Consider the following 27,063-nt stretch of genomic DNA (forward strand, 5'->3'; position numbering starts at 1 on the left):
GACAGGGGGATGCTCGAGCAGCGACCCTCCCCAGCTCTAGCCCAACTCCTACTTACCTGCCAGGTGAGATACTATGATCATGAAGGTGCTTCTCCCAGGGCAAGGCTCACCCATTGCACTCTGGGTGTGCTGCTTCTGCGTTTTCCCCAAATGTGGGAAACTTGACTGCATAATTTGTGTTTCCCCTGGTCGGCTCTCGTATAATTCAGATCTCTTTGTCTCAGGTCTCTCTCCAGCCTAGTTTGCTGTCTGTTTCCACTTCTCTTTTCTTGAGCCGCTCCCTTCTATGCCCTTGCGCACTATCCTGACTTCTCCCGTCTGCTTACTTCGTGCCTTCCAACGCACAATGCAAACTACAGGTAGTGCTGCAGGGCCCACACCCTTTTACTTGCCTTACAGAGCGTCTCTGGAGCAGTTACAGTGCCCAGCTGCTGCAAGAAATCAGCTTGAATGCTTCAGGGGCTGGGGCATAGCCAACATGAGCCCCACACCGAAGGAGGGTGGAGGTGTGTAATGCGAACTAGGGGTCATCCAAGCGCCGCAAAAGGCCGCCATGCCCTGCACGCCCCTTGTCTCTTTTCATATGCAGACGAGGGTTGAAGCCAACTTTGACCCACTGTTTGGATGACATCACCATATGCAAATCCATCTGCTGCAGGCCTTCCCCCAGGAATGCTTGCACTAGTTGTTGCATTTGGTTTGTTGTTTGGGGGTGCTTCAGTATTAGGCAGCCTTCTGCCCTCCCATGTTCATCTGAAAATATGTGATCTCCCTGCAGTTGTTGTCCCCAGATGAGAGTTCCCTTGTGCTGCCTCAGTTGAATCTCCTTTACTTGACAGAGATGTGCCTGAGCAGCGGCCCTCCCCAGCCCTATCCCAAATCATACTTATTTTGCATAGGCGATACCATGGTCATGAAGATTGTTCTCCCAGGGTGAGGTTCATTCATTGCATTCTGGGTATGCTGACCCCTGTGATTTCCCCAAATGTGGGAAACTCGACTGCATTATTTGTGGTAGTGGGGGACTGTGTTTGTGCTTTCCTCTGGTCAGCTCTGGTAAAAATCAGATTTCTTTATATCAGATCTTCCTCTAGCCTTGTTCTTCTTTCGAGAGTTCCCTTGTGCTGCCTCAGTTGGATCTCTTTCACTTGAGAGGGGGGTGCCCGAGCAGCGACCCTCCCCAGCTCTAGCCCAACTCCTACTTACCTGCCAGGTGAGATACTATGATCATGGAGGTGCTTCTCCCAGGGCAAGGCTCACCCATTGCACTCTGGTTGTGCTGCCCCTGCGATTTCCCCAAATGTGGGAAACTTGACTGCATAATTTGTGTTTCCCTTGGTCATCTCTCGTATAATTCAGATCTCTTTGTCTCAGGTCTCTCTCCAGCCTAGTTTGCTGTCTGTTTCCACTTCTCTTTTCTTGAGCCGCTCCCTTCTATGCCCTTGCGCACTATCCTGACTTCTCCCGTCTGCTTACTTCGTGCCTTCCAATGCACAATGCAAACTACAGGTAGTGCTGCAGGGCCCACACCCTTTTACTTGCCTTACAGAGCAGCTCTGGAGCAGTTACAGTGCCCAGCTGCTGCAAGAAATCAGCTTGAATGCTTCAGGGGCTGGGGCATAGCCAACATGAGCCCCACACCGAAGGAGGGTGGAGGTGTGTAATGCGAACTAGGGGTCATCCAAGCGCCGCAAAAGGCCGCCATGCCCTGCACGCCCCTTTTCTCTTTTCATATGCAGACGAGGGTTGAAGCCAACTTTGACCCACTGCTTGGATGGCATCACCATATGCAAATCCATCTGCTGCAGGCCTTCCCCCAGGAATGCTTGCACTAGTTGTTGCATTTGGTTTGTTGTTTGGGGGTGCTTCAGTATTAGGCCCTCCCATGTTCATCTGAAAATATGTGTTCTCCCTGCAGTTGTTGTCCCCAGATGAGAGTTCCCTTGTGCTGCCTCAGTTGAATCTCCTTTACTTGAAAGAGATGTGCCTGAGCAGCGGCCCTCCCAAGCCCTATCCCAAATCATACTTATTTTGCATAGGAGAGACCATGGTCTTGAAGATTGTTCTCCCAGGGTGAGGTTCATTCATTGCATTCTGGGTATGCTGACCCCTGTGATTTCCCCAAATGTGGGAAACTCAACTGCATTATTTGTGGTAGTGGGGGACTGTGTTTGTGCTTTCCTCTGGTCAGCTCTGGTAAAAGTCAGATTTCTTTGTTTCAGATCTTCCTCTAGCCTTGTTCTTCTTTCGAGAGTTCCCTTGTGCTGCCTCAGTTGGATCTCCTTCACTTGACAGGGGGGTGCCCGTGCAGCGACTCTCCCCAGCTCTAGCCCAACTTCTACTTACCTGCCAGGTGAGATACTATAATCATGAAGGTGCTTCTCCCAGGGCAAGGCTCACCCATTGCACTCTGGATGTGCTGCCCCTGCGATTTCCCCAAATGTGGGAAACTTGACTGCATAATTTGTGTTTCCCCTGGTCGGCTCTCGTATAATTCAGATCTCTTTGTCTCAGGTCTCTCTCCAGCCTAGTTTGCTGTCTGTTTCCACTTCTCTTTTCTTAAGTGCCTTCCAATGCACAATGCAAACTACAGGTAGTGCTGCAGGGCCCACACCCTTTTACTTGCCGTACAGAGCAGCTCTGGAGCTGTTACAGTGCCCAGCTGCTGCAAGAAATCAGCTTGAATGCTTCAGGGGCTGGGGCATAGCAAACATGAGCCCCACACCGAAGGAGGGTGGGGGTGTTTAATGCGAACTAAGGGTCATCCAAGCGCCGCAAAAGGCCGCCATGCCCTGCATACCCCTTTTCTTTTTTCATATGCAGATAAGGGTTCCAGCCAACTTTGGCCCACTGCTTGGATGACATCACCGTATGCAAATCCGTCTTCTGCAGAACTTCCCCCAGGAATGCTTGTACTAGTTGTTGCATTTGGTTTGTTGTTTGGGGGTGCTTCAGTATTAGGCAGCCTTCTGCCCTCCCATGTTCATCTGAAAATATGTGTTCTCCCTGCAGTTGTTGTCCCCAGATGGGAGTTCCCTTGTGCTGCCTCAGTTGAATCTCCTTTACTTGACAGAGATGTGCCTGAGCAGCGGCCCTCCCCAGCCCTATCCCAAATCATACTTATTTTGCATAGGAGATACCATGGACATGAAGATTGTTCTCCGAGGGTGAGGTTCATTCATTGCATTTTGGGTATGCTGACCCCTGTGATTTCCCCAAATGTGGGAAACTCGACTGCATTATTTGTGGTAGTGGGGGACTGTGTTTGTGCTTTCCTCTGGTCAGCTCTGGTAAAAATCAGATTTCTTTATATCAGATCTTCCTCTAGCCTTGTTCTTCTTTCGAGAGTTCCCTTGTGCTGCCTCAGTTGGATCTCTTTCACTTGAGAGGGGGGTGCCCGAGCAGCGACCCTCCCCAGCTCTAGCCCAACTCCTACTTACCTGCCAGGTGAGATACTATGATCATGAAGGTGCTTCTCCCAGGGCAAGGCTCACCCATTGCACTCTGGTTGTGCTGCCCCTGCGATTTCCCCAAATGTGGGAAACTTGACTGCATAATTTGTGTTTCCCTTGGTCATCTCTCGTATAATTCAGAACTCTTTGTCTCAGGTCTCTCTCCAGCCTAGTTTGCTGTCTGTTTCCACTTCTCTTTTCTTGAGCCGCTCCCTTCTATGCCCTTGCGCACTATCCTGACTTTTCCCGTCTGCTTACTTCGTGCCTTCCAACGCACAATGCAAACTACAGGTAGTGCTGCAGGGCCCACACCCTTTTACTTGCCTTACAGAGCAGCTCTGGAGCAGTTACAGTGCCCAGCTGCTGCAAGAAATCAGCTTGAATGCTTCAGGGGCTGGGGCATAGCCAACATGAGCCCCACACCGAAGGAGGGTGGAGGTGTGTAATGCGAACTAGGGGTCATCCAAGCGCCGCAAAAGGCCGCCATGCCCTGCACGCCCCTTTTCTCTTTTCATATGCAGACGAGGGTTGAAGCCAACTTTGACCCACTGCTTGGATGGCATCACCATATGCAAATCCATCTGCTGCAGGCCTTCCCCCAGGAATGCTTGCACTAGTTGTTGCATTTGGTTTGTTGTTTGGGGGTGCTTCAGTATTAGGCCCTCCCATGTTCATCTGAAAATATGTGTTCTCCCTGCAGTTGTTGTCCCCAGATGAGAGTTCCCTTGTGCTGCCTCAGTTGAATCTCCTTTACTTGAAAGAGATGTGCCTGAGCAGCGGCCCTCCCAAGCCCTATCCCAAATCATACTTATTTTGCATAGGAGAGACCATGGTCTTGAAGATTGTTCTCCCAGGGTGAGGTTCATTCATTGCATTCTGGGTATGCTGACCCCTGTGATTTCCCCAAATGTGGGAAACTCAACTGCATTATTTGTGGTAGTGGGGGACTGTGTTTGTGCTTTCCTCTGGTCAGCTCTGGTAAAAGTCAGATTTCTTTGTTTCAGATCTTCCTCTAGCCTTGTTCTTCTTTCGAGAGTTCCCTTGTGCTGCCTCAGTTGGATCTCCTTCACTTGACAGGGGGGTGCCCGTGCAGCGACTCTCCCCAGCTCTAGCCCAACTTCTACTTACCTGCCAGGTGAGATACTATAATCATGAAGGTGCTTCTCCCAGGGCAAGGCTCACCCATTGCACTCTGGATGTGCTGCCCCTGCGATTTCCCCAAATGTGGGAAACTTGACTGCATAATTTGTGTTTCCCCTGGTCGGCTCTCGTATAATTCAGATCTCTTTGTCTCAGGTCTCTCTCCAGCCTAGTTTGCTGTCTGTTTCCACTTCTCTTTTCTTAAGTGCCTTCCAATGCACAATGCAAACTACAGGTAGTGCTGCAGGGCCCACACCCTTTTACTTGCCGTACAGAGCAGCTCTGGAGCTGTTACAGTGCCCAGCTGCTGCAAGAAATCAGCTTGAATGCTTCAGGGGCTGGGGCATAGCAAACATGAGCCCCACACCGAAGGAGGGTGGGGGTGTTTAATGCGAACTAAGGGTCATCCAAGCGCCGCAAAAGGCCGCCATGCCCTGCATACCCCTTTTCTTTTTTCATATGCAGATGAGGGTTCCAGCCAACTTTGGCCCACTGCTTGGATGACATCACCGTATGCAAATCCGTCTTCTGCAGAACTTCCCCCAGGAATGCTTGTACTAGTTGTTGCATTTGGTTTGTTGTTTGGGGGTGCTTCAGTATTAGGCAGCCTTCTGCCCTCCCATGTTCATCTGAAAATATGTGTTCTCCCTGCAGTTGTTGTCCCCAGATGGGAGTTCCCTTGTGCTGCCTCAGTTGAATCTCCTTTACTTGACAGAGATGTGCCTGAGCAGCGGCCCTCCCCAGCCCTATCCCAAATCATACTTATTTTGCATAGGAGATACCATGGACATGAAGATTGTTCTCCGAGGGTGAGGTTCATTCATTGCATTTTGGGTATGCTGACCCCTGTGATTTCCCCAAATGTGGGAAACTCGACTGCATTATTTGTGGTAGTGGGGGACTGTGTTTGTGCTTTCCTCTGGTCAGCTCTGGTAAAAATCAGATTTCTTTATATCAGATCTTCCTCTAGCCTTGTTCTTCTTTCGAGAGTTCCCTTGTGCTGCCTCAGTTGGATCTCTTTCACTTGAGAGGGGGGTGCCCGAGCAGCGACCCTCCCCAGCTCTAGCCCAACTCCTACTTACCTGCCAGGTGAGATACTATGATCATGAAGGTGCTTCTCCCAGGGCAAGGCTCACCCATTGCACTCTGGTTGTGCTGCCCCTGCGATTTCCCCAAATGTGGGAAACTTGACTGCATAATTTGTGTTTCCCTTGGTCATCTCTCGTATAATTCAGAACTCTTTGTCTCAGGTCTCTCTCCAGCCTAGTTTGCTGTCTGTTTCCACTTCTCTTTTCTTGAGCCGCTCCCTTCTATGCCCTTGCGCACTATCCTGACTTCTCCCGTCTGCTTACTTCGTGCCTTCCAACGCACAATGCAAACTACAGGTAGTGCTGCAGGGCCCACACCCTTTTACTTGCCTTACAGAGCAGCTCTGGAGCAGTTACAGTGCCGAGCTGCTGCAAGAAATCAGCTTGAATGCTTCAGGGGCTGGGGCATAGCCAACATGAGCCCCACACCGAAGGAGGGTGGAGGTGTGTAATGCGAACTAGGGGTCATCCAAGCGCCGCAAAAGGCCGCCATGCCCTGCACGCCCCTTTTCTCTTTTCATATGCAGACGAGGGTTGAAGCCAACTTTGACCCACTGCTTGGATGGCATCACCATATGCAAATCCATCTGCTGCAGGCCTTCCCCCAGGAATGCTTGCACTAGTTGTTGCATTTGGTTTGTTGTTTGGGGGTGCTTCAGTATTAGGCAGCCTTCTGCCCTCCCATGTTCATCTGAAAATATGTGTTCTCCCTGCAGTTGTTGTCCCCAGATGAGAGTTCCCTTGTGCTGCCTCAGCTGAATCTCCTTTACTTGACAGAGATGTGCCTGAGCAGCGGCCCTCCCCAGCCCTATCCCAAATCATACTTATTTTGCATAGGAGAGACCATGGTCTTGAAGATTGTTCTCCCAGGGTGAGGTTCATTCATTGCATTCTGGGTATGCTGACCCCTGTGATTTCCCCAAATGTGGGAAACTCAACTGCATTATTTGTGGTAGTGGGGGACTGTGTTTGTGCTTTCCTCTGGTCAGCTCTGGTAAAAGTCAGATTTCTTTGTTTCAGATCTTCCTCTAGCCTTGTTCTTCTTTCGAGAGTTCCCTTGTGCTGCCTCAGTTGGATCTCCTTCACTTGACAGGGGGATGCCCGTGCAGCGACTCTCCCCAGCTCTAGCCCAACTTCTACTTACCTGCCAGGTGAGATACTATAATCATGAAGGTGCTTCTCCCAGGGCAAGGCTCACCCATTGCACTCTGGATGTGCTGCCCCTGCGATTTCCCCAAATGTGGGAAACTTGACTGCATAATTTGTGTTTCCCCTGGTCGGCTCTCGTATAATTCAGATCTCTTTGTCTCAGGTCTCTCTCCAGCCTAGTTTGCTGTCTGTTTCCACTTCTCTTTTCTTAAGCCGCTCCATTCTATGGCCTTGCGCACTATCCTTACTTCTCCCGTCTGCTTACTTTGTGCCTTCCAATGCACAATGCAAACTACAGGTAGTGCTGCAGGGCCCACACCCTTTTACTTGCCGTACAGAGCAGCTCTGGAGCAGTTACAGTGCCCAGCTACTGCAAGAAATCAGCTTGAATGCTTCAGGGGCTGGGGCATAGCCAACATGAGCCCCACACCGAAGGAGGGTGGAGGTGTTTAATGCGAACTAGGGGTCATCCAAGTGCCGCAAAAGGCCGCCATGCCCTGCACGCCCCTTTTCTCTTTTCATATGCAGACGAGGGTTGAAGCCAACTTTGACCCACTGCTTTGGATGACATCACCATATGCAAATCCATCTGCTGCAGGCCTTCCCCCAGGAATGCTTGCACTAGTTGTTGCATTTGGTTTGTTGTTTGGGGGTGCTTCAGTATTAGGCAGCCTTCTGCCCTCCCATGTTCATCTGAAAATATGTGTTCTCCCTGCAGTTGTTGTCCCCAGATGAGAGTTCCCTTATGCTGCCTCAGTTGAATCTCCTTTACTTGACAGAGATGTGCCTGAGCAGCGGCCCTCCCCAGCCCTATCCCAAATCATACTTATTTTGCATAGGAGAGACCATGGTCATGAAGATTATTCTCCCAGTGTGAGGTTCATTCATTGCATTCTGGGTATGCTGACCCCTGTGATTTCCCCAAATGTGGGAAACTCGACAGCATTAATTGTGGTAGTGGGGGACTGTGTTTGTGTTTTCCTCTGGTCAGCTCTGGTAAAAGTCAGATTTCTTTGTCTCAGATCTTCCTCTAGCCTTGTTCTTCTTTCGAGAATTCCCTTGTGCTGCCTCAGTTGGATCTCCTTCACTTGACAGGGGGGGTACCCGAGCAGCGACCCTCCCCAGCTCTAGCCCAACTCCTACTTACCTGCCAGGTGAGATACTATGATCACGTAGGTGCTTCTCCCAGGGCAAGGCTCACCCATTGCACTCTGGGTGTGCTGCTCCTGCGATTTCCCCAAATGTGGGAAACTTGACTGCATAATTTGTGTTTCCCCTGGTCGGCTCTCGTATAATTCAGATCTCTTTGTCTCAGGTCTCTCTCCAGCCTAGTTTGCTGTCTGTTTCCACTTCTCTTTTCTTAAGCCGCTCCATTCTATGGCCTTGCGCACTATCCTTACTTCTCCCGTCTGCTTACTTTGTGCCTTCCAATGCACAATGCAAACTACAGGTAGTGCTGCAGGGCCCACACCCTTTTACTTGCCGTACAGAGCAGCTCTGGAGCTGTTACAGTGCCAAGCTGCTGCAAGAAATCAGCTTGAATGCTTCAGGGGCTGGGGCATGGCCAACATGAGCCCCACACCGAAGGAGGGTGGGGGTGTTTAATGCGAACTAAGGGTCATCCAAGCGCCGCAAAAGGCCGCCATGCCCTGCATACCCCTTTTCTCTTTTCATATGCAGATGAGGGTTCCAGCCAACTTTGGCCCACTGCTTGGATGACATCACCGTATGCAAATCCGTCTTCTGCAGACCTTCCCCCAGGAATGCTTGTACTAGTTGTTGCATTTGGTTTGTTGTTTGGGCGTGCTTCAGTATTAGGCAGCCTTCTGCCCTCCCATGTTCATCTGAAAATATGTGTTCTCCCTGCAGTTGTTGTCCCCAGATGAGAGTTCCCTTGTGCTGCCTCAGTTGAATCTCCTTTACTTGACAGAGATGTGCCTGAGCAGCGGCCCTCCCCAGCCCTATCCCAAATCATACTTATTTTGCATAGGAGATACCATGGTCATAAAGATTGTTCTCCCAGGGTGAGGTTCATTCATTGCATTCTGGGTATGCTGACCCCTGTGATTTCCCCAAATGTGGGAAACTCAACTGCATTATTTGTGGTAGTGGGGGACTGTTTTTGTGTTTTCCTCTGGTCAGCTCTGGTAAAAGTCAGATTTCTTTGTCTCAGATCTTACTCTAGCCTTGTTCTTCTTTCGAGAGTTCCATTGTGCTGCCTCAGTTTGATCTCCTTCACTTGACAGGGTGGTACCCGAGCAGCGACCCTCCCCAGCTCTAGCCCAACTCCTACATACCTGCCAGGTGAGATACTATGATCATGAAGGTGCTTCTCCCAGGGCAAGGCTCACCCATTGCACTCTGGGTGTGCTGCTCCTGCGATTTCCCCAAATGTGGGAAACTTGACTGCATAATTTGTGTTTCCCCTGGTCGGCGCTCGTATAATTCAGATCTCTTTGTCTCAGGTCTCTCTCCAGCCTAGTTTGCTGTCTGTTTCCACTTCTGTTTTCTTGAGCCGCTCCCTTCTATGCCCTTGCGCACTATCCTGACTTCTCCCGTCTGCTTACTTTGTGCCTTCCAACGCACAATGCGAACTACAGGTAGTGCTGCAGGGCCCACACCCTTTTACTTGCCGTACAGAGCAGCTCTGGAGCTGTTACAGTGCCCAGCTGCTGCAAGAAATCAGCTTGAATGCTTCAGGGGCTGGGGCATAGCCAACATGAGCCCCACACCGAAGGAGGGTGGAGGTGTGTAATGCGAACTAGGGGTCATCCAAGCACCGCAAAAGGCCGCCATGCCCTGCATAACCCTTTTCTCTTTTCATATGCAGATGAGGGTTCCAGCCAACTTTGGCCCACTGCTTGGATGACATCACCGTATGCAAATCCGTCTTCTGCAGACCTTCTCCCAGGAATGCTTGCACTAGTTGTTACATTTGGTTTGTTGTTTGGGGGTGCTTCAGTATTAGGCAGCCTTCTGCCCTCCCATGTTCATCTGAAAATATGTGTTCTCCCTGCAGTTGTTGTCCCCAGATGAGAGTTCCCTTGTGCTGCCTCAGTTGAATCTCCTTTACTTGACAGAGATGTGCCTGAGCAGCGGCCCTCCCCAGCCCTATCCCAAATCATACTTATTTTGCATAGGAGATACCATGGTCATGAAGATTGTTCTCCCAGGGTGAGGTTCATTCATTGCATTCTGGGTATGCTGACCCCTGTGATTTCCCCAAATTGGGAAACTCGACTGCATTATTTGTGGTAGTGGGGGACTGTGTTTGTGCTTTCCTCTGGTCAGCTCTGGTAAAATACAGATTTCTTTGTCTCAGATCTTCCTCTAGCCTTGTTCTTTTTTCGAGAGTTTCCTTGTGCTGCCTCAGTTGGATCTCCTTCACTTGACAGGGGGGTGCCCGAGCAGCGACCCTCCCCAGCTCTAGCCCAACTCCTACTTACCTGCCAGGTGAGATACTATGATCAGGAAGGTGCTTCTCCCAGGGCAAGGCTCACCCATTGCACTCTGGGTGTGCTGCTCCTACGATTTCCCCAAATGTGGGACACTTGACTGCACAATTTGTGTTTCCTCTAGTTGGCTACTCGTATAATTCAGATCTCTTTGTCTCAGGTCTCTCTCCAGCCTAGTTTGCTGTCTGTTTCCACTTCTCTTTTCTTGAGCCCCTGCCTTCTATGCCCTTGTGCACTCTCCTGACTTCTCCTGTCTGCTTACTTTGTGCCTTCCAACGCACAATGCGAACTACAGGTAGTGCTGCAGGGCCCACACCCTTTTACTTGCCTTACAGAGCAGCTCTGGAGCTGTTACAGTGCCCAGCTGCTGCAAGAAATCAGCTTGAATACTTCAGGGGCTGGGGCATAGCCAACATGAGCCCCACACCGAAGGAGAATGGAGGTGTTTAATGCGAACTAGGGGTCATCCAAGCACCGCAAAAGGCCGCCATGCCCTGCATAACCCTTTTCTCTTTTCATATGCAGATGAGGGTTCCAGCCAACTTTGGCCCACTGCTTGGATGACATCACCGTATGCAAATCCGTCTTCTGCAGACCTTCTCCCAGGAATGCTTTTACTAGTTGTTGCATTTGGTTTGTTGTTTGGGGGTGCTTCAGTATTAGGCAGCCTTCTGCCCTCCCATGTTCATCTGAAAATATGTGTTCTCCCTGCAGTTGTTGTCCCCAGATGAGAGTTCCCTTGTGCTGCCTCAGTTGAATCTCCTTTACTTGACAGAGATGTGCCTGAGCAGCGGCCCTCCCCAGCCCTATCCCAAATCATACTTATTTTGCATAGGAGATACCATGGTCATGAAGATTGTTCTCCCAGGGTTAGGTTCATTCATTGCATTCTGGGTATGCTGACCCCTGTGATTTCCCCAAATGTGGGAAACTCAACTGCATTATTTGTGGTAGTGGGGGACTGTGTTTGTGCTTTCCTCTGGTCAGCTCTGGTAAAAGTCAGATTTCTTTGTCTCAGATCTTCCTCTAGCCTTGTTCTTCTTTCGAGAGTTCCCTTGTGCTGCCTCAGTTGGATCTCCTTCACTTGACAGGGGGGTGCCCGAGCAGCGACCCTCCCCAGCTCTAGCCCAACTCCTACTTACCTGCCAGGTGAGATACTATGATCATGTAGGTGCTTCTCCCAGGGCAAGGCTCACCCATTGCACTCTGGGTGTGCTGCCCCTGCGATTTCCCCAAATGTGGGAAACTTGACTGCATAATTTGTGTTTCCCCTGGTCGGCTCTCATATAATTCAGATCTCTTTGTCTCAGGTCTCTCTCCAGCCTAGTTTGCTGTCTGTTTCCACTTCTTTTTTCTTGAGCCCCTCCCTTCTATACCCTTGTGGACTCTCCTGACTTCTCCTCCTGTCTGCTTACTTTGTGCCTTCCAACGCACAATGCAAACTACAGGTAGTGCTGCAGGGCCCACACCCTTTTACTTGCCTTTCAGAGCAGCTCTGGAGCTGTTACAGTGCCCAGCTGCTGCAAGAAATCAGCTTGAATGCTTCAGGGGCTGGGGCATAGCCAACATGAGCCCCACACCGACGGAGGGTGGAGGTGTTTAATGCGAACTAAGGGTCATCCAAGCACCGCAAAAGGCCGCCATGCCCTGCATACCCCTTTTCTCTTTTCATATGCAGATGAGGGTTCCAGCCAACTTTGGCCCACTGCTTGGATGACATCACCGTATGCAAATCCGTCTTCTGCAGACCTTCCCCCAGGAATGCTTGTACTAGTTGTTGCATTTGGTTTGTTGTTTGGGGTGCTTCAGTATTAGGCAGCCTTCTGCTCTCCCATGTTTATCTGAAAATATGTGTTCTCCCTGCAGTTGTTGTCCCCAGATGAGAGTTCCCTTGTGCTGCCTCAGTTGAATCTCCTTTACTTGACAGAGATGTGCCTGAGCAGCGGCCCTCCCCAGCCCTATCCCAAATCATACTTATTTTGCATAGGAGATACCATGGTCATGAAGATTGTTCTCCCAGGGTGAGGTTCATTCATTGCATTCTGGGTATGCTGACCCCTGTGATTTCCCCAAATGTGGGAAACTCGACTGCATTATTTGTGGTAGTGGGGGACTGTGTTTGTGCTTTCCTCTGGTCAGCTCTGGTAAAAGTCAGATTTCTTTGTCTCAGATCTTCCTCTTGCCTTGTTCTTTTTTTGAGAGTTTCCTTGTGCTGCCTCAGTTGAATCTCCTTCACTTGACAGGGGGGTGCCCGAGCAGCGACCCTCCCCAGCTCAAGCCCAACTCCTACTTACCTGCCAGGTGAGATACTATGATCAGGAAGGTGCTTCTCCCAGGGCAAGGCTCACCCATTGCACTCTGGGTGTGCTGCTCCTACGATTTCCCCAAATGTGGGAAACTTGACTGCATAATTTGTGTTTCCCTTGGTCATCTCTCGTATAATTCAGATCTCTTTGTCTCAGGTCTCTCTCCAGCCTAGTTTGCTGTCTGTTTCCACTTCTCTTTTCTTGAGCCGCTCCCTTCTATGCCCTTGCGCACTATCCTGACTTCTCCCGTCTGCTTACTTCGTGCCTTCCAACGCACAATGCAAACTACAGGTAGTGCTGCAGGGCCCACACCCTTTTACTTGCCTTACAGAGCAGCTCTGGAGCAGTTACAGTGCCCAGCTGCTGCAAGAAATCAGCTTGAATGCTTCAGGGGCTGGGGCATAGCCAACATGAGCCCCACACCGAAGGAGGGTGGAGGTGTGTAATGCGAACTAGGGGTCATCCTAGCGCCGCAAAAGGCCGCCATGCCCTGCACGCCCCTTTTCTCTTTTCATATGCAGACGAGGGTTGAAGCCAACTTTGACCCACTGCTTGGATGGCATCACCATATGCAAATCCATCTGCTGCATGCCTTCTCCCAGGAATGCTTGCACTAGTTGTTGCATTTGGTTTGTTGTTTGGGGATGCTTCAGTATTAGGCAGCCTTCTGCCCTCCCATGTTCATCTGAAAATATGTGTTCTCCCTGCAGTTGTTGTCCCCAGATGAGAGTTCCCTTGTGCTGCCTCAGTTGAATCTCCTTTACTTGACAGAGATGTGCCTGAGCAGCGGCCCTCCCCAGCCCTATCACAAATCATACTTATTTTGCATAGGAGATACCATTATCATGAAGATTGTTCTCCCAGGGTGAGGTTCATTCATTGCATTCTGGGTATGCTGACCCCTGTGATTTCCCCAAATGTGGGAAACTCGACTGCATTATTTGTGGTAGTGGGGGACTGTGTTTGTGCTTTCCTCTGGTCAGCTCTGGTAAAAGTCAGATTTCTTTGTCTCAGATCTTCCTCTAGCCTTGTTCTTTTTTCGAGAGTTTCCTTGTGCTGCCTCAGTTGGATCTCCTTCACTTGGCAGGGGGGTGCCCGAACAGCGACCCTCCCCAGCTCTAGCCCAACTCCTACTTACCTGCCAGGTGAGATACTATGATCAGGAAGGTGCTTCTCCCAGGGCAAGGCTCACCCATTGCACTCTGGGTGTGCTGCTCCTACGATTTCCCCAAATGTGGGAAACTTGACTGCATAATTTGTGTTTCCCTTGGTCATCTCTCGTATAATTCAGATCTCTTTGTCTCAGGTCTCTCTCCAGCCTAGTTTGCTGTCTGTTTCCACTTCTCTTTTCTTGAGCCGCTCCCTTCTATGCCCTTGCGCACTATCCTGACTTCTCCCGTCTGCTTACTTCGTGCCTTCCAACGCACAATGCAAACTACAGGTAGTGCTGCAGGGCCCACACCCTTTTACTTGCCTTACAGAGCAGCTCTGGAGCTGTTACAGTGCCCAGCTGCTGCAAGAAATCAGCTTGAATGCTTCAGTGGCTGGGGCATAGCCAACATGAGCCCCACACCGAAGGAGGGTGGAGGTGTTTAATGCGAACTAGGGGTCATCCAAGCACCGCAAAAGGCCGCCATGCCCTGCACACCCCTTTTTTATTTTCATATGCAGACGAGGGTTGAAGCCAACTTTGACCCACTGCTTGGATGACATCACCATATGCAAATCCATCTGTGGCAGGCCTTCCCCCAGGAATGCTTGCACTAGTTGTTGCATTTGGTTTGTTGTTTGGGGGTGCTTCAGTATTAGGCAGCCTTCTGCCCTCCCATGTTCATCTGAAAATATGTGTTCTCCCTGCAGTTGTTGTCCCCAGATGAGAGTTCCCTTATGCTGCCTCAGTTGAATCTCCTTTACTTGACAGAGATGTGCCTGAGCAGCGGCCCTCCCCAGCCCTATCCCAAATCATACTTATTTTGCATAGGAGAGACCATGGTCATGAAGATTATTCTCCCAGTGTGAGGTTCATTCATTGCATTCTGGGTATGCTGACCCCTGTGATTTCCCCAAATGTGGGAAACTCGACAGCATTAATTGTGGTAGTGGGGGACTGTGTTTGTGTTTTCCTCTGGTCAGCTCTGGTAAAAGTCAGATTTCTTTGTCTCAGATCTTCCTCTAGCCTTGTTCTTCTTTCGAGAATTCCCTTGTGCTGCCTCAGTTGGATCTCCTTCACTTGACAGGGGGGGTACCCGAGCAGCGACCCTCCCCAGCTCTAGCCCAACTCCTACTTACCTGCCAGGTGAGATACTATGATCACGTAGGTGCTTCTCCCAGGGCAAGGCTCACCCATTGCACTCTGGGTGTGCTGCTCCTGCGATTTCCCCAAATGTGGGAAACTTGACTGCATAATTTGTGTTTCCCCTGGTCGGCTCTCGTATAATTCAGATCTCTTTGTCTCAGGTCTCTCTCCAGCCTAGTTTGCTGTCTGTTTCCACTTCTCTTTTCTTAAGCCGCTCCATTCTATGGCCTTGCGCACTATCCTTACTTCTCCCGTCTGCTTACTTTGTGCCTTCCAATGCACAATGCAAACTACAGGTAGTGCTGCAGGGCCCACACCCTTTTACTTGCCGTACAGAGCAGCTCTGGAGCTGTTACAGTGCCAAGCTGCTGCAAGAAATCAGCTTGAATGCTTCAGGGGCTGGGGCATGGCCAACATGAGCCCCACACCGAAGGAGGGTGGGGGTGTTTAATGCGAACTAAGGGTCATCCAAGCGCCGCAAAAGGCCGCCATGCCCTGCATACCCCTTTTCTCTTTTCATATGCAGATGAGGGTTCCAGCCAACTTTGGCCCACTGCTTGGATGACATCACCGTATGCAAATCCGTCTTCTGCAGACCTTCCCCCAGGAATGCTTGTACTAGTTGTTGCATTTGGTTTGTTGTTTGGGCATGCTTCAGTATTAGGCAGCCTTCTGCCCTCCCATGTTCATCTGAAAATATGTGTTCTCCCTGCAGTTGTTGTCCCCAGATGAGAGTTCCCTTGTGCTGCCTCAGTTGAATCTCCTTTACTTGACAGAGATGTGCCTGAGCAGCGGCCCTCCCCAGCCCTATCCCAAATCATACTTATTTTGCATAGGAGATACCATGGTCATAAAGATTGTTCTCCCAGGGTGAGGTTCATTCATTGCATTCTGGGTATGCTGACCCCTGTGATTTCCCCAAATGTGGGAAACTCAACTGCATTATTTGTGGTAGTGGGGGACTGTTTTTGTGTTTTCCTCTGGTCAGCTCTGGTAAAAGTCAGATTTCTTTGTCTCAGATCTTACTCTAGCCTTGTTCTTCTTTCGAGAGTTCCATTGTGCTGCCTCAGTTTGATCTCCTTCACTTGACAGGGTGGTACCCGAGCAGCGACCCTCCCCAGCTCTAGCCCAACTCCTACATACCTGCCAGGTGAGATACTATGATCATGAAGGTGCTTCTCCCAGGGCAAGGCTCACCCATTGCACTCTGGGTGTGCTGCTCCTGCGATTTCCCCAAATGTGGGAAACTTGACTGCATAATTTGTGTTTCCCCTGGTCGGCGCTCGTATAATTCAGATCTCTTTGTCTCAGGTCTCTCTCCAGCCTAGTTTGCTGTCTGTTTCCACTTCTGTTTTCTTGAGCCGCTCCCTTCTATGCCCTTGCGCACTATCCTGACTTCTCCCGTCTGCTTACTTTGTGCCTTCCAACGCACAATGCGAACTACAGGTAGTGCTGCAGGGCCCACACCCTTTTACTTGCCGTACAGAGCAGCTCTGGAGCTGTTACAGTGCCCAGCTGCTGCAAGAAATCAGCTTGAATGCTTCAGGGGCTGGGGCATAGCCAACATGAGCCCCACACCGAAGGAGGGTGGAGGTATTTAATGCGAACTAGGGGTCATCCAAGCACCGCAAAAGGCCGCCATGCCCTGCATAACCCTTTTCTCTTTTCATATGCAGATGAGGGTTCCAGCCAACTTTGGCCCACTGCTTGGATGACATCACCGTATGCAAATCCGTCTTCTGCAGACCTTCTCCCAGGAATGCTTGCACTAGTTGTTACATTTGGTTTGTTGTTTGGGGGTGCTTCAGTATTAGGCAGCCTTCTGCCCTCCCATGTTCATCTGAAAATATGTGTTCTCCCTGCAGTTGTTGTCCCCAGATGAGAGTTCCCTTGTGCTGCCTCAGTTGAATCTCCTTTACTTGACAGAGATGTGCCTGAGCAGCGGCCCTCCCCAGCCCTATCCCAAATCATACTTATTTTGCATAGGAGATACCATGGTCATGAAGATTGTTCTCCCAGGGTGAGGTTCATTCATTGCATTCTGGGTATGCTGACCCCTGTGATTTCCCCAAATTGGGAAACTCGACTGCATTATTTGTGGTAGTGGGGGACTGTGTTTGTGCTTTCCTCTGGTCAGCTCTGGTAAAATACAGATTTCTTTGTCTCAGATCTTCCTCTAGCCTTGTTCTTTTTTCGAGAGTTTCCTTGTGCTGCCTCAGTTGGATCTCCTTCACTTGACAGGGGGGTGCCCGAGCAGCGACCCTCCCCAGCTCTAGCCCAACTCCTACTTACCTGCCAGGTGAGATACTATGATCAGGAAGGTGCTTCTCCCAGGGCAAGGCTCACCCATTGCACTCTGGGTGTGCTGCTCCTACGATTTCCCCAAATGTGGGACACTTGACTGCATAATTTGTGTTTCCTCTAGTTGGCTACTCGTATAATTCAGATCTCTTTGTCTCAGGTCTCTCTCCAGCCTAGTTTGCTGTCTGTTTCCACTTCTCTTTTCTTGAGCCCCTGCCTTCTATGCCCTTGTGCACTCTCCTGACTTCTCCTGTCTGCTTACTTTGTGCCTTCCAACGCACAATGCGAACTACAGGTAGTGCTGCAGGGCCCACACCCTTTTACTTGCCTTACAGAGCAGCTCTGGAGCTGTTACAGTGCCCAGCTGCTGCAAGAAATCAGCTTGAATACTTCAGGGGCTGGGGCATAGCCAACATGAGCCCCACACCGAAGGAGAATGGAGGTGTTTAATGCGAACTAGGGGTCATCCAAGCACCGCAAAAGGCCGCCATGCCCTGCATAACCCTTTTCTCTTTTCATATGCAGATGAGGGTTCCAGCCAACTTTGGCCCACTGCTTGGATGACATCACCGTATGCAAATCCGTCTTCTGCAGACCTTCTCCCAGGAATGCTTTTACTAGTTGTTGCATTTGGTTTGTTGTTTGGGGGTGCTTCAGTATTAGGCAGCCTTCTGCCCTCCCATGTTCATCTGAAAATATGTGTTCTCCCTGCAGTTGTTGTCCCCAGATGAGAGTTCCCTTGTGCTGCCTCAGTTGAATCTCCTTTACTTGACAGAGATGTGCCTGAGCAGCGGCCCTCCCCAGCCCTATCCCAAATCATACTTATTTTGCATAGGAGATACCATGGTCATGAAGATTGTTCTCCCAGGGTTAGGTTCATTCATTGCATTCTGGGTATGCTGACCCCTGTGATTTCCCCAAATGTGGGAAACTCAACTGCATTATTTGTGGTAGTGGGGGACTGTGTTTGTGCTTTCCTCTGGTCAGCTCTGGTAAAAGTCAGATTTCTTTGTCTCAGATCTTCCTCTAGCCTTGTTCTTCTTTCGAGAGTTCCCTTGTGCTGCCTCAGTTGGATCTCCTTCACTTGACAGGGGGGTGCCCGAGCAGCGACCCTCCCCAGCTCTAGCCCAACTCCTACTTACCTGCCAGGTGAGATACTATGATCATGTAGGTGCTTCTCCCAGGGCAAGGCTCACCCATTGCACTCTGGGTGTGCTGCCCCTGCGATTTCCCCAAATGTGGGAAACTTGACTGCATAATTTGTGTTTCCCCTGGTCGGCTCTCATATAATTCAGATCTCTTTGTCTCAGGTCTCTCTCCAGCCTAGTTTGCTGTCTGTTTCCACTTCTTTTTTCTTGAGCCCCTCCCTTCTATACCCTTGTGGACTCTCCTGACTTCTCCTCCTGTCTGCTTACTTTGTGCCTTCCAACGCACAATGCAAACTACAGGTAGTGCTGCAGGGCCCACACCCTTTTACTTGCCTTTCAGAGCAGCTCTGGAGCTGTTACAGTGCCCAGCTGCTGCAAGAAATCAGCTTGAATGCTTCAGGGGCTGGGGCATAGCCAACATGAGCCCCACACCGACGGAGGGTGGAGGTGTTTAATGCGAACTAAGGGTCATCCAAGCGCCGCAAAAGGCCGCCATGCCCTGCATACCCCTTTTCTCTTTTCATATGCAGATGAGGGTTCCAGCCAACTTTGGCCCACTGCTTGGATGACATCACCGTATGCAAATCCGTCGTCTGCAGACCTTCCCCCAGGAATGCTTGTACTAGTTGTTGCATTTGGTTTGTTGTTTGGGGTGCTTCAGTATTAGGCAGCCTTCTGCTCTCCCATGTTTATCTGAAAATATGTGTTCTCCCTGCAGTTGTTGTCCCCAGATGAGAGTTCCCTTGTGCTGCCTCAGTTGAATCTCCTTTACTTGACAGAGATGTGCCTGAGCAGCGGCCCTCCCCAGCCCTATCCCAAATCATACTTATTTTGCATAGGAGATACCATGGTCATGAAGATTGTTCTCCCAGGGTGAGGTTCATTCATTGCATTCTGGGTATGCTGACCCCTGTGATTTCCCCAAATGTGGGAAACTCGACTGCATTATTTGTGGTAGTGGGGGACTGTGTTTGTGCTTTCCTCTGGTCAGCTCTGGTAAAAGTCAGATTTCTTTGTCTCAGATCTTCCTCTAGCCTTGTTCTTTTTTTGAGAGTTTCCTTGTGCTGCCTCAGTTGAATCTCCTTCACTTGACAGGGGGGTGCCCGAGCAGCGACCCTCCCCAGCTCAAGCCCAACTCCTACTTACCTGCCAGGTGAGATACTATGATCAGGAAGGTGCTTCTCCCAGGGCAAGGCTCACCCATTGCACTCTGGGTGTGCTGCTCCTACGATTTCCCCAAATGTGGGAAACTTGACTGCATAATTTGTGTTTCCCTTGGTCATCTCTCGTATAATTCAGATCTCTTTGTCTCAGGTCTCTCTCCAGCCTAGTTTGCTGTCTGTTTCCACTTCTCTTTTCTTGAGCCGCTCCCTTCTATGCCCTTGCGCACTATCCTGACTTCTCCCGTCTGCTTACTTCGTGCCTTCCAACGCACAATGCAAACTACAGGTAGTGCTGCAGGGCCCACACCCTTTTACTTGCCTTACAGAACAGCTCTGGAGCAGTTACAGTGCCCAGCTGCTGCAAGAAATCAGCTTGAATGCTTCAGGGGCTGGGGCATAGCCAACATGAGCCCCACACCGAAGGAGGGTGGAGGTGTGTAATGCGAACTAGGGGTCATCCAAGCGCCGCAAAAGGCCGCCATGCCCTGCACGCCCCTTTTCTCTTTTCAGATGCAGACGAGGGTTGAAGCCAACTTTGACCCACTGCTTGGATGGCATCACCATATGCAAATCCATCTGCTGCATGCCTTCTCCCAGGAATGCTTGCACTAGTTGTTGCATTTGGTTTGTTGTTTGGGGGTGCTTCAGTATTAGGCAGCCTTCTGCCCTCCCATGTTCATCTGAAAATATGTGTTCTCCCTGCAGTTGTTGTCCCCAGATGAGAGTTCCCTTGTGCTGCCTCAGTTGAATCTCCTTTACTTGACAGAGATGTGCCTGAGCAGCGGCCCTCCCCAGCCCTATCACAAATCATACTTATTTTGCATAGGAGATACCATTATCATGAAGATTGTTCTCCCAGGGTGAGGTTCATTCATTGCATTCTGGGTATGCTGACCCCTGTGATTTCCCCAAATGTGGGAAACTCGACTGCATTATTTGTGGTAGTGGGGGACTGTGTTTGTGCTTTCCTCTGGTCAGCTCTGGTAAAAGTCAGATTTCTTTGTCTCAGATCTTCCTCTAGCCTTGTTCTTTTTTCGAGAGTTTCCTTGTGCTGCCTCAGTTGGATCTCCTTCACTTGGCAGGGGGGTGCCCGAACAGCGACCCTCCCCAGCTCTAGCCCAACTCCTACTTACCTGCCAGGTGAGATACTATGATCAGGAAGGTGCTTCTCCCAGGGCAAGGCTCACCCATTGCACTCTGGGTGTGCTGCTCCTACGATTTCCCCAAATGTGGGAAACTTGACTGCATAATTTGTGTTTCCCTTGGTCATCTCTCGTATAATTCAGATCTCTTTGTCTCAGGTCTCTCTCCAGCCTAGTTTGCTGTCTGTTTCCACTTCTCTTTTCTTGAGCCGCTCCCTTCTATGCCCTTGCGCACTATCCTGACTTCTCCCGTCTGCTTACTTCGTGCCTTCCAACGCACAATGCAAACTACAGGTAGTGCTGCAGGGCCCACACCCTTTTACTTGCCTTACAGAGCAGCTCTGGAGCTGTTACAGTGCCCAGCTGCTGCAAGAAATCAGCTTGAATGCTTCAGGGGCTGGGGCATAGCCAACATGAGCCCCACACCGAAGGAGGGTGGAGGTGTTTAATGCGAACTAGGGGTCATCCAAGCACCGCAAAAGGCCGCCATGCCCTGCACACCCCTTTTTTATTTTCATATGCAGACGAGGGTTGAAGCCAACTTTGACCCACTGCTTGGATGACATCACCATATGCAAATCCATCTGTGGCAGGCCTTCCCCCAGGAATGCTTGCACTAGTTGTTGCATTTGGTTTGTTGTTTGGGGGTGCTTCAGTATTAGGCAGCCTTCTGCCCTCCCATGTTCATCTGAAAATATATGTTCTCCCTGCAGTTGTTGTCCCAAGATGAGAGTTCCCTTGTGCTGCCTCAGTTGAATCTCCTTTACTTGACAGAGATGTGCATGAGCAGCGGCCCTCCCCAGCCCTATTCCAAATCATACTTATTTTGCATAGGAGATACCATGGTCATGAAGATTTTTCTCCCAGGGTGAGGTTCATTCATTGCATTTTGGGTATGCTGACCGCTGTGATTTCCCCAAATGTGGGAAACTTGACTGCATTATTTGTGTTAGTGGGAGACTGTGTTTGTGCTTTCCTCTGGTCAGCTCTGGTAAAAGTCAGATTTCTTTGTCTCAGATTTTCCTTTAGCCTTATTCTTCTTTCGAGAGTTCCCTTGTGCTGCCTCAGTTTGATCTCCTTCACTTTACAGGGGGGTACACGAGCAGCGACCCTCCCCAGCTCTAGCCCAACTCCTACTTACCTGCCAGGTGAGATACTATGATCATGAAGGTGCTTCTCCCAGGGCAAGGCTCACCCATTGTACTCTGGGTGTGCTGCTCCTGCGATTTCCCCAAATGTGGGAAACTTGACTGCATAATTTGTGTTTCCCCTGGTCGGCTCTCGTATAATTCAGATCTCTTTGTCTCAGGTCTCTCTCCAGCCTAGTTTGCTGTCTGTTTCCACTTCTCTTTTCTTCAGCCGCTCCCTTCTATACCCTTGTGCACTATCCTGACTTCTCCTCCCGTCTGCTTACTTTGTGCCTTCCAATGCACAATGCAAACTACAGGTAGTGCTGCAGGGCCCACACCCTTTTACTTGCCTTACAGAGCAGCTCTGGAGCTGTTACAGTGCCCAGCTGCTGCAAGAAATCAGCTTGAATGCTTCAGGGGCTGGGGCATAGCCAACATGAGCCCCACACCGAAGGAGGGTGGAGGTGTTTAATGCAAACTAGGGGTCAGACAAGCGCCGCAAAAGGCCACCATGCCCTGCACGCCCCTTTTCTGTTTTCATATGCAGACGAGGGTTGAAGCCAACTTTGACCCACTGCTTGGATGACATCACCATATGCAAATCCATCTGCGGCAGGCCTTCCCCCAGGAATGCTTGCACTAGTTGTTGCATTTGGTTTGTTGTTTGGGGGTGTTTCAGTATTAGGCAGCCTTCTGCCCTCCCATGTTTATCTGAAAATATGTGTTCTCCCTGCAGTTGTTGTCCCCAGATGAGAGTTCCCTTGTGCTGCCTCAGTTGAATCTCCTTAACTTGACAGAGATGTGCCTGAGCAGCGGCCCTCCCCAGCTCTATCCCAAATCATACTTATTTTGCATAGGAGATACCATGGTCATGAAGATTATTCTCCCAGGGTGAGGTTCATTCATTGCATTCTGGGTATGCTGACCCCTGTGATTTCCCTTAATGTGGGAAACTTGACTGCTTTATTTGTGGTAGTGGGGGACTGTGTTTGTGTTTTCCTCTGGTCAGCTCTGGTAAAAGTCAGATTTCTTTGTTTCAGATCTTCCTCTAGCCTTGTTCTTCTTTCGAGAGTTCCCTTGTGCTGCCTCAGTTGGATCTCCTTCACTTGACAGGGGGGTGCCCGAGCAGAGACCCTCCCCAGCTCTAGCCCAACTCCTACTTACCTGCCAGGTGAGATACTATGATCATGAAGGTGCTTCTCCCAGGGCAAGGCTCACCCATTGCACTCTGGGTGTGCTGCCCCTGCGATTTCCCCAAATGTGGGAAACTTGACTGCATAATTTGTGTTTCCCCTGGTCGGCTCTCGTATAATTCAGATCTCTTTGTCTCAGGTCTCTCTCCAGCCTAGTTTGCTGTCTGTTTCCACTTCTCTTTTCTTGAGCCGCTCCCTTCTATGCCCTTGCGCACTATCCTGACTTCTCCTCCTGTCTGCTTACTTTGTGCCTTCCAACGCACAATGCGAACTACAGGTAGTGCTGCAGGGCCCACACCCTTTTACTTGCCTTACAGAGCAGCTCTGGAGCTGTTACAGTGCCCAGCTGCTGCAAGAAATCAGCTTGAATGCTTCAGGGGCTGGGGCATAGCCAACATGAGCCCCACACCAAAGGAGGGTGGAGGTGTTTAATGCAAACTAGGGGTCAGCCAAGCGCCGCAAAAGGCCACCATGCCCTGCACGCCCCTTTTCTCTTTTCATATGCAGACGAGGGTTGAAGCCAACTCTGACCCACTGCTTGGATGACATCACCATATGCAAATCCATCTGCGGCAGGCCTTCCCCCAGGAATGCTTGCACTAGTTGTTGCATTTGGTTTGTTGTTTGGGGGTGCTTCAGTATTAGGCAGCCTTCTGCCCTCCCATGTTCATCTGAAAATATATGTTCTCCCTGCAGTTGTTGTCCCCAGATGAGAGTTCCCTTGTGCTGCCTCAGTTGAATCTCCTTTACTTGATAGAGATGTGCATGAGCAGCGGCCCTCCCCAGCCCTATTCCAAATCATACTTATTTTGCATAGGAGATACCATGGTCATGAAGATTTTTCTCCCAGGGTGAGGTTCATTCATTGCATTTTGGGTATGCTGACCCCTGTGATTTCCCCAAATGTGGGAAACTTGACTGCATTATTTGTGGTAGTGGGAGGCTGTGTTTGTGATTTCTTCTGGTCAGCTCTGGTAAAAGTCAGATTTCTTTGTCTCAGATTTTCCTTTAGCCTTGTTCTTCTTTCGAGAGTTCCCTTGTGCTGCCTCAGTTGGATCTCCTTCACTTTACAGGGGGGTACCCGAGCAGCGACCCTGCCCAGCTCTAGACCAACTCCTACTTACCTGCCAGGTGAGATACTATGATCATGAAGGTGCTTCTCCCAGGGCAAGGCTCACCCATTGTACTCTGGGTGTGCTGCTCCTGCGATTTCCCCAAATGTGGGAAACTTGACTGCATAATTTGTGTTTCCCCTGGTCGGCTCTCGTATAATTCAGATCTCTTTGTCTCAGGTCTCTCTCCAGCCTAGTTTGCTGTCTGTTTCCACTTCTCTTTTCTTCAGCCGCTCCCTTCTATACCCTTGTGCACTATCCTGACTTCTCCTCCCGTCTGCTTACTTTATGCCTTCCAATGCACAATGCAAACTACAGGTAGTGCTGCAGGGCCCACACCCTTTTACTTGCCTTACAGAGCAGCTCTGGAGCTGTTACAGTGCCCAGCTGCTGCAAGAAATCAGCTTGAATGCTTCAGGGGCTGGGGCATAGCCAACATGAGCCCCACACCGAAGGAGGGTGGAGGTGTTTAATGCAAACTAGGGGTCAGTCAAGCGCCGCAAAAGGCCACCATGCCCTGCACGCCCCTTTTCTGTTTTCATATGCAGACGAGGGTTGAAGCCAACTTTGACCCACTGCTTGGATGACATCACCATATGCAAATCCATCTGCGGCAGGCCTTCCCCCAGGAATGCTTGCACTAGTTTTTGCATTTGGTTTGTTGTTTGGGGGTGCTTCAGTATTAGGCAGCCTTCTGCCCTCCCATGTTCATCTGAAAATATGTGTTCTCCCTGCAGTTGTTGTCCCCAGATGAGAGTTCCCTTGTGCTGCCTCAGTTGAATCTCCTTAACTTGACAGAGATGTGCCTGAGCAGCGGCCCTCCCCAGCTCTATCCCAAATCATACTTATTTTGCATAGGAGATACCATGGTCATGAAGATTATTCTCCCAGGGTGAGGTTCATTCATTGCATTCTGGGTATGCTGACCCCTGTGATTTCCCCAAATGTGGGAAACTCGACTGCTTTATTTGTGGTAGTGGGGGACTGTGTTTGTGTTTTCTTCTGGTCAGCTCTGGTAAAAGTCAGATTTCTTTGTTTCAGATCTTCCTCTAGCCTTGTTCTTCTTTTGAGAGTTCCCTTGTGCTGCCTCAGTTGGATCTCCTTCTCTTAACAGGGGGGTGCCCGAGCAGCGACCCTCCCCAGTTCTAGCCCAACTCCTACTTACCTGCCAGGTGAGATACTATGATCATGAAGGTGCTTCTCCCAGGGCAAGGTTTACCCATTGCACTCTGGGTGTGCTGCCCCTGCGATTTCCCCAAATGTGGGAAACTTGACTGCATAATTTGTGTTTCCCCTGGTCGGTTCTCGTATAATTCAGATCTCTTTGTCTCAGATCTCTCTACAGCCTAGTTTGCTGTCTGTTTCCACTTCTCTTTTCTTCAGCCGCTCCCTTCTATACCCTTGTGCACTATCCTGACTTCTCCTCCCGTCTGCTTACTTTGTGCCTTCCAATGCACAATGCAAACTACAGGTAGTACTGCAGGGCCCACACCCTTTTACTTGCCTTACAGAGCAGCTCTGGAGCTGTTACAGTGCCCAGCTGCTGCAAGAAATCAGCTTGAATGCTTCAGGGGCTGGGGCATAGCCAACATGAGCCCCACACCGAAGGAGGGTGGAGGTGTGTAATGCGAACTAGGGGTCATCCAAGCGCCGCAAAAGGCCGCCATGCCCTGCACGCCCCTTGTCTCTTTTCATATGCAGACGAGGGTTGAAGCCAACTTTGACCCACTGTTTGGATGACATCACCATATGCAAATCCATCTGCTGCAGGCCTTCCCCCAGGAATGCTTGCACTAGTTGTTGCATTTGGTTTGTTGTTTGGGGGTGCTTCAGTATTAGGCAGCCTTCTGCCCTCCCATGTTCATCTGAAAATATGTGTTCTCCCTGCAGTTGTTGTCCCCAGATGAAAGTTCCCTTGTGCTGCCTCAGTTGAATCTCCTTTACTTGACAGAGATGTGCCTGAGCAGCGGCCCTCCCCAGCCCTATCCCAAATCATACTTATTTTGCATAGGCGATACCATGGTCATGAAGATTGTTCTCCCAGGGTGAGGTTCATTCATTGCATTCTGGGTATGCTGACCCCTGTGATTTCCCCAAATGTGGGAAACTCGACTGCATTATTTGTGGTAGTAGGGGACTGTGTTTGTGCTTTCCTCTGGTCAGCTCTGGTAAAAATCAGATTTCTTTATATCAGATCTTCCTCTAGCCTTGTTCTTCTTTCGAGAGTTCCCTTGTGCTGCCTCAGTTGGATCTCTTTCACTTGAGAGGGGGGTGCCCGAGCAGCGACCCTCCCCAGCTCTAGCCCAACTCCTACTTACCTGCCAGGTGAGATACTATGATCATGAAGGTGCTTCTCCCAGGGCAAGGCTCACCCATTGCACTCTGGTTGTGCTGCCCCTGCGATTTCCCCAAATGTGGGAAACTTGACTGCATAATTTGTGTTTCCCTTGGTCATCTCTCGTATAATTCAGATCTCTTTGTCTCAGGTCTCTCTCCAGCCTAGTTTGCTGTCTGTTTCCACTTCTCTTTTCTTGAGCCGCTCCCTTCTATGCCCTTGCGCACTATCCTGACTTCTCCCGTCTGCTTACTTCGTGCCTTCCAACGCACAATGCAAACTACAGGTAGTGCTGCAGGGCCCACACCCTTTTACTTGCCTTACAGAGCAGCTCTGGAGCAGTTACAGTGCCCAGCTGCTGCAAGAAATCAGCTTGAATGCTTCAGGGGCTGGGGCATAGCCAACATGAGCCCCACACCGAAGGAGGGTGGAGGTGTGTAATGCGAACTAGGGGTCATCCAAGTGCCGCAAAAGGCCGCCATGCCCTGCACGCCCCTTTTCTCTTTTCATATGCAGACGAGGGTTGAAGCCAACTTTGACCCACTGCTTGGATGGCATCACCATATGCAAATCCATCTGCTGCAGGCCTTCCCCCAGGAATGCTTGCACTAGTTGTTGCATTTGGTTTGTTGTTTGGGGGTGCTTCAGTATTA

At 50.3% G+C, this 27,063-nt stretch overlaps 41 non-coding genes and 6 pseudogenes across 41 annotated transcripts; all 47 read left to right on the forward strand.

Annotated features, from left to right (window-relative positions):
* Nucleotides 1–48: 48 nt before the first annotated feature.
* Nucleotides 49–211, forward strand: LOC135033399 (U1 spliceosomal RNA). The gene has a single exon (XR_010228771.1). It is a non-coding gene; the product is annotated as a U1 spliceosomal RNA (small nuclear RNA).
* Nucleotides 212–882: 671 nt separating this feature from the next.
* LOC135033263 (U1 spliceosomal RNA) lies at nt 883–1,046 on the forward strand. The gene has a single exon (XR_010228654.1). It is a non-coding gene; the product is annotated as a U1 spliceosomal RNA (small nuclear RNA).
* Nucleotides 1,047–1,198: 152 nt separating this feature from the next.
* On the forward strand, nt 1,199–1,361 carry LOC135033403 (U1 spliceosomal RNA). The gene has a single exon (XR_010228775.1). It is a non-coding gene; the product is annotated as a U1 spliceosomal RNA (small nuclear RNA).
* A 661-nt stretch (nt 1,362–2,022) lies between these two features.
* LOC135033470 (U1 spliceosomal RNA) lies at nt 2,023–2,186 on the forward strand. The gene has a single exon (XR_010228834.1). It is a non-coding gene; the product is annotated as a U1 spliceosomal RNA (small nuclear RNA).
* A 152-nt stretch (nt 2,187–2,338) lies between these two features.
* LOC135033387 (U1 spliceosomal RNA) lies at nt 2,339–2,501 on the forward strand. Its single transcript, XR_010228760.1, has one exon. It is a non-coding gene; the product is annotated as a U1 spliceosomal RNA (small nuclear RNA).
* Nucleotides 2,502–3,116: 615 nt separating this feature from the next.
* Nucleotides 3,117–3,280, forward strand: LOC135033266 (U1 spliceosomal RNA). Its single transcript, XR_010228657.1, has one exon. It is a non-coding gene; the product is annotated as a U1 spliceosomal RNA (small nuclear RNA).
* Nucleotides 3,281–3,432: 152 nt separating this feature from the next.
* On the forward strand, nt 3,433–3,568 carry LOC135033375 (U1 spliceosomal RNA; annotated as a pseudogene).
* A 688-nt stretch (nt 3,569–4,256) lies between these two features.
* Nucleotides 4,257–4,420, forward strand: LOC135033471 (U1 spliceosomal RNA). The gene has a single exon (XR_010228835.1). It is a non-coding gene; the product is annotated as a U1 spliceosomal RNA (small nuclear RNA).
* A 152-nt stretch (nt 4,421–4,572) lies between these two features.
* LOC135033388 (U1 spliceosomal RNA) lies at nt 4,573–4,735 on the forward strand. Its single transcript, XR_010228761.1, has one exon. It is a non-coding gene; the product is annotated as a U1 spliceosomal RNA (small nuclear RNA).
* A 615-nt stretch (nt 4,736–5,350) lies between these two features.
* Nucleotides 5,351–5,514, forward strand: LOC135033267 (U1 spliceosomal RNA). Its single transcript, XR_010228658.1, has one exon. It is a non-coding gene; the product is annotated as a U1 spliceosomal RNA (small nuclear RNA).
* Nucleotides 5,515–5,666: 152 nt separating this feature from the next.
* On the forward strand, nt 5,667–5,802 carry LOC135033376 (U1 spliceosomal RNA; annotated as a pseudogene).
* A 698-nt stretch (nt 5,803–6,500) lies between these two features.
* LOC135033472 (U1 spliceosomal RNA) lies at nt 6,501–6,664 on the forward strand. The gene has a single exon (XR_010228836.1). It is a non-coding gene; the product is annotated as a U1 spliceosomal RNA (small nuclear RNA).
* Nucleotides 6,665–6,816: 152 nt separating this feature from the next.
* Nucleotides 6,817–6,979, forward strand: LOC135033389 (U1 spliceosomal RNA). The gene has a single exon (XR_010228762.1). It is a non-coding gene; the product is annotated as a U1 spliceosomal RNA (small nuclear RNA).
* Nucleotides 6,980–7,651: 672 nt separating this feature from the next.
* Nucleotides 7,652–7,815, forward strand: LOC135033316 (U1 spliceosomal RNA). The gene has a single exon (XR_010228705.1). It is a non-coding gene; the product is annotated as a U1 spliceosomal RNA (small nuclear RNA).
* Nucleotides 7,816–7,968: 153 nt separating this feature from the next.
* Nucleotides 7,969–8,131, forward strand: LOC135033357 (U1 spliceosomal RNA). Its single transcript, XR_010228737.1, has one exon. It is a non-coding gene; the product is annotated as a U1 spliceosomal RNA (small nuclear RNA).
* A 671-nt stretch (nt 8,132–8,802) lies between these two features.
* LOC135033269 (U1 spliceosomal RNA) lies at nt 8,803–8,966 on the forward strand. Its single transcript, XR_010228660.1, has one exon. It is a non-coding gene; the product is annotated as a U1 spliceosomal RNA (small nuclear RNA).
* A 152-nt stretch (nt 8,967–9,118) lies between these two features.
* Nucleotides 9,119–9,281, forward strand: LOC135033332 (U1 spliceosomal RNA). The gene has a single exon (XR_010228721.1). It is a non-coding gene; the product is annotated as a U1 spliceosomal RNA (small nuclear RNA).
* Nucleotides 9,282–9,952: 671 nt separating this feature from the next.
* On the forward strand, nt 9,953–10,115 carry LOC135033360 (U1 spliceosomal RNA). Its single transcript, XR_010228740.1, has one exon. It is a non-coding gene; the product is annotated as a U1 spliceosomal RNA (small nuclear RNA).
* A 152-nt stretch (nt 10,116–10,267) lies between these two features.
* On the forward strand, nt 10,268–10,419 carry LOC135033378 (U1 spliceosomal RNA; annotated as a pseudogene).
* Nucleotides 10,420–11,102: 683 nt separating this feature from the next.
* On the forward strand, nt 11,103–11,266 carry LOC135033383 (U1 spliceosomal RNA). Its single transcript, XR_010228757.1, has one exon. It is a non-coding gene; the product is annotated as a U1 spliceosomal RNA (small nuclear RNA).
* Nucleotides 11,267–11,418: 152 nt separating this feature from the next.
* On the forward strand, nt 11,419–11,560 carry LOC135033372 (U1 spliceosomal RNA; annotated as a pseudogene).
* A 694-nt stretch (nt 11,561–12,254) lies between these two features.
* Nucleotides 12,255–12,418, forward strand: LOC135033291 (U1 spliceosomal RNA). The gene has a single exon (XR_010228681.1). It is a non-coding gene; the product is annotated as a U1 spliceosomal RNA (small nuclear RNA).
* Nucleotides 12,419–12,570: 152 nt separating this feature from the next.
* LOC135033352 (U1 spliceosomal RNA) lies at nt 12,571–12,733 on the forward strand. Its single transcript, XR_010228732.1, has one exon. It is a non-coding gene; the product is annotated as a U1 spliceosomal RNA (small nuclear RNA).
* A 671-nt stretch (nt 12,734–13,404) lies between these two features.
* LOC135033462 (U1 spliceosomal RNA) lies at nt 13,405–13,568 on the forward strand. Its single transcript, XR_010228826.1, has one exon. It is a non-coding gene; the product is annotated as a U1 spliceosomal RNA (small nuclear RNA).
* Nucleotides 13,569–13,720: 152 nt separating this feature from the next.
* On the forward strand, nt 13,721–13,883 carry LOC135033353 (U1 spliceosomal RNA). Its single transcript, XR_010228733.1, has one exon. It is a non-coding gene; the product is annotated as a U1 spliceosomal RNA (small nuclear RNA).
* Nucleotides 13,884–14,554: 671 nt separating this feature from the next.
* Nucleotides 14,555–14,718, forward strand: LOC135033317 (U1 spliceosomal RNA). Its single transcript, XR_010228706.1, has one exon. It is a non-coding gene; the product is annotated as a U1 spliceosomal RNA (small nuclear RNA).
* A 153-nt stretch (nt 14,719–14,871) lies between these two features.
* Nucleotides 14,872–15,034, forward strand: LOC135033358 (U1 spliceosomal RNA). Its single transcript, XR_010228738.1, has one exon. It is a non-coding gene; the product is annotated as a U1 spliceosomal RNA (small nuclear RNA).
* A 671-nt stretch (nt 15,035–15,705) lies between these two features.
* Nucleotides 15,706–15,869, forward strand: LOC135033270 (U1 spliceosomal RNA). Its single transcript, XR_010228661.1, has one exon. It is a non-coding gene; the product is annotated as a U1 spliceosomal RNA (small nuclear RNA).
* A 152-nt stretch (nt 15,870–16,021) lies between these two features.
* Nucleotides 16,022–16,184, forward strand: LOC135033334 (U1 spliceosomal RNA). The gene has a single exon (XR_010228722.1). It is a non-coding gene; the product is annotated as a U1 spliceosomal RNA (small nuclear RNA).
* Nucleotides 16,185–16,855: 671 nt separating this feature from the next.
* LOC135033371 (U1 spliceosomal RNA) lies at nt 16,856–17,018 on the forward strand. The gene has a single exon (XR_010228750.1). It is a non-coding gene; the product is annotated as a U1 spliceosomal RNA (small nuclear RNA).
* A 152-nt stretch (nt 17,019–17,170) lies between these two features.
* LOC135033351 (U1 spliceosomal RNA) lies at nt 17,171–17,322 on the forward strand (annotated as a pseudogene).
* Nucleotides 17,323–18,005: 683 nt separating this feature from the next.
* On the forward strand, nt 18,006–18,169 carry LOC135033395 (U1 spliceosomal RNA). Its single transcript, XR_010228768.1, has one exon. It is a non-coding gene; the product is annotated as a U1 spliceosomal RNA (small nuclear RNA).
* A 152-nt stretch (nt 18,170–18,321) lies between these two features.
* LOC135033373 (U1 spliceosomal RNA) lies at nt 18,322–18,463 on the forward strand (annotated as a pseudogene).
* Nucleotides 18,464–19,157: 694 nt separating this feature from the next.
* Nucleotides 19,158–19,321, forward strand: LOC135033302 (U1 spliceosomal RNA). The gene has a single exon (XR_010228692.1). It is a non-coding gene; the product is annotated as a U1 spliceosomal RNA (small nuclear RNA).
* A 152-nt stretch (nt 19,322–19,473) lies between these two features.
* Nucleotides 19,474–19,636, forward strand: LOC135033354 (U1 spliceosomal RNA). The gene has a single exon (XR_010228734.1). It is a non-coding gene; the product is annotated as a U1 spliceosomal RNA (small nuclear RNA).
* A 671-nt stretch (nt 19,637–20,307) lies between these two features.
* On the forward strand, nt 20,308–20,471 carry LOC135033463 (U1 spliceosomal RNA). The gene has a single exon (XR_010228827.1). It is a non-coding gene; the product is annotated as a U1 spliceosomal RNA (small nuclear RNA).
* A 152-nt stretch (nt 20,472–20,623) lies between these two features.
* Nucleotides 20,624–20,786, forward strand: LOC135033355 (U1 spliceosomal RNA). The gene has a single exon (XR_010228735.1). It is a non-coding gene; the product is annotated as a U1 spliceosomal RNA (small nuclear RNA).
* Nucleotides 20,787–21,457: 671 nt separating this feature from the next.
* On the forward strand, nt 21,458–21,621 carry LOC135033310 (U1 spliceosomal RNA). The gene has a single exon (XR_010228699.1). It is a non-coding gene; the product is annotated as a U1 spliceosomal RNA (small nuclear RNA).
* A 152-nt stretch (nt 21,622–21,773) lies between these two features.
* Nucleotides 21,774–21,936, forward strand: LOC135033344 (U1 spliceosomal RNA). The gene has a single exon (XR_010228726.1). It is a non-coding gene; the product is annotated as a U1 spliceosomal RNA (small nuclear RNA).
* Nucleotides 21,937–22,610: 674 nt separating this feature from the next.
* LOC135033298 (U1 spliceosomal RNA) lies at nt 22,611–22,774 on the forward strand. Its single transcript, XR_010228688.1, has one exon. It is a non-coding gene; the product is annotated as a U1 spliceosomal RNA (small nuclear RNA).
* A 152-nt stretch (nt 22,775–22,926) lies between these two features.
* Nucleotides 22,927–23,089, forward strand: LOC135033323 (U1 spliceosomal RNA). Its single transcript, XR_010228712.1, has one exon. It is a non-coding gene; the product is annotated as a U1 spliceosomal RNA (small nuclear RNA).
* A 674-nt stretch (nt 23,090–23,763) lies between these two features.
* LOC135033300 (U1 spliceosomal RNA) lies at nt 23,764–23,927 on the forward strand. Its single transcript, XR_010228690.1, has one exon. It is a non-coding gene; the product is annotated as a U1 spliceosomal RNA (small nuclear RNA).
* A 152-nt stretch (nt 23,928–24,079) lies between these two features.
* Nucleotides 24,080–24,242, forward strand: LOC135033345 (U1 spliceosomal RNA). The gene has a single exon (XR_010228727.1). It is a non-coding gene; the product is annotated as a U1 spliceosomal RNA (small nuclear RNA).
* Nucleotides 24,243–24,916: 674 nt separating this feature from the next.
* LOC135033293 (U1 spliceosomal RNA) lies at nt 24,917–25,080 on the forward strand. The gene has a single exon (XR_010228683.1). It is a non-coding gene; the product is annotated as a U1 spliceosomal RNA (small nuclear RNA).
* Nucleotides 25,081–25,232: 152 nt separating this feature from the next.
* LOC135033321 (U1 spliceosomal RNA) lies at nt 25,233–25,395 on the forward strand. Its single transcript, XR_010228710.1, has one exon. It is a non-coding gene; the product is annotated as a U1 spliceosomal RNA (small nuclear RNA).
* Nucleotides 25,396–26,069: 674 nt separating this feature from the next.
* On the forward strand, nt 26,070–26,233 carry LOC135033491 (U1 spliceosomal RNA). The gene has a single exon (XR_010228854.1). It is a non-coding gene; the product is annotated as a U1 spliceosomal RNA (small nuclear RNA).
* Nucleotides 26,234–26,385: 152 nt separating this feature from the next.
* On the forward strand, nt 26,386–26,548 carry LOC135033369 (U1 spliceosomal RNA). The gene has a single exon (XR_010228748.1). It is a non-coding gene; the product is annotated as a U1 spliceosomal RNA (small nuclear RNA).
* Nucleotides 26,549–27,063: the final 515 nt, after the last annotated feature.

Source organism: Pseudophryne corroboree, unplaced genomic scaffold, assembly GCF_028390025.1.
Source record: "Pseudophryne corroboree isolate aPseCor3 unplaced genomic scaffold, aPseCor3.hap2 scaffold_571, whole genome shotgun sequence".
In the NCBI taxonomy this organism is placed as follows: domain Eukaryota; kingdom Metazoa; phylum Chordata; class Amphibia; order Anura; family Myobatrachidae; genus Pseudophryne; species Pseudophryne corroboree.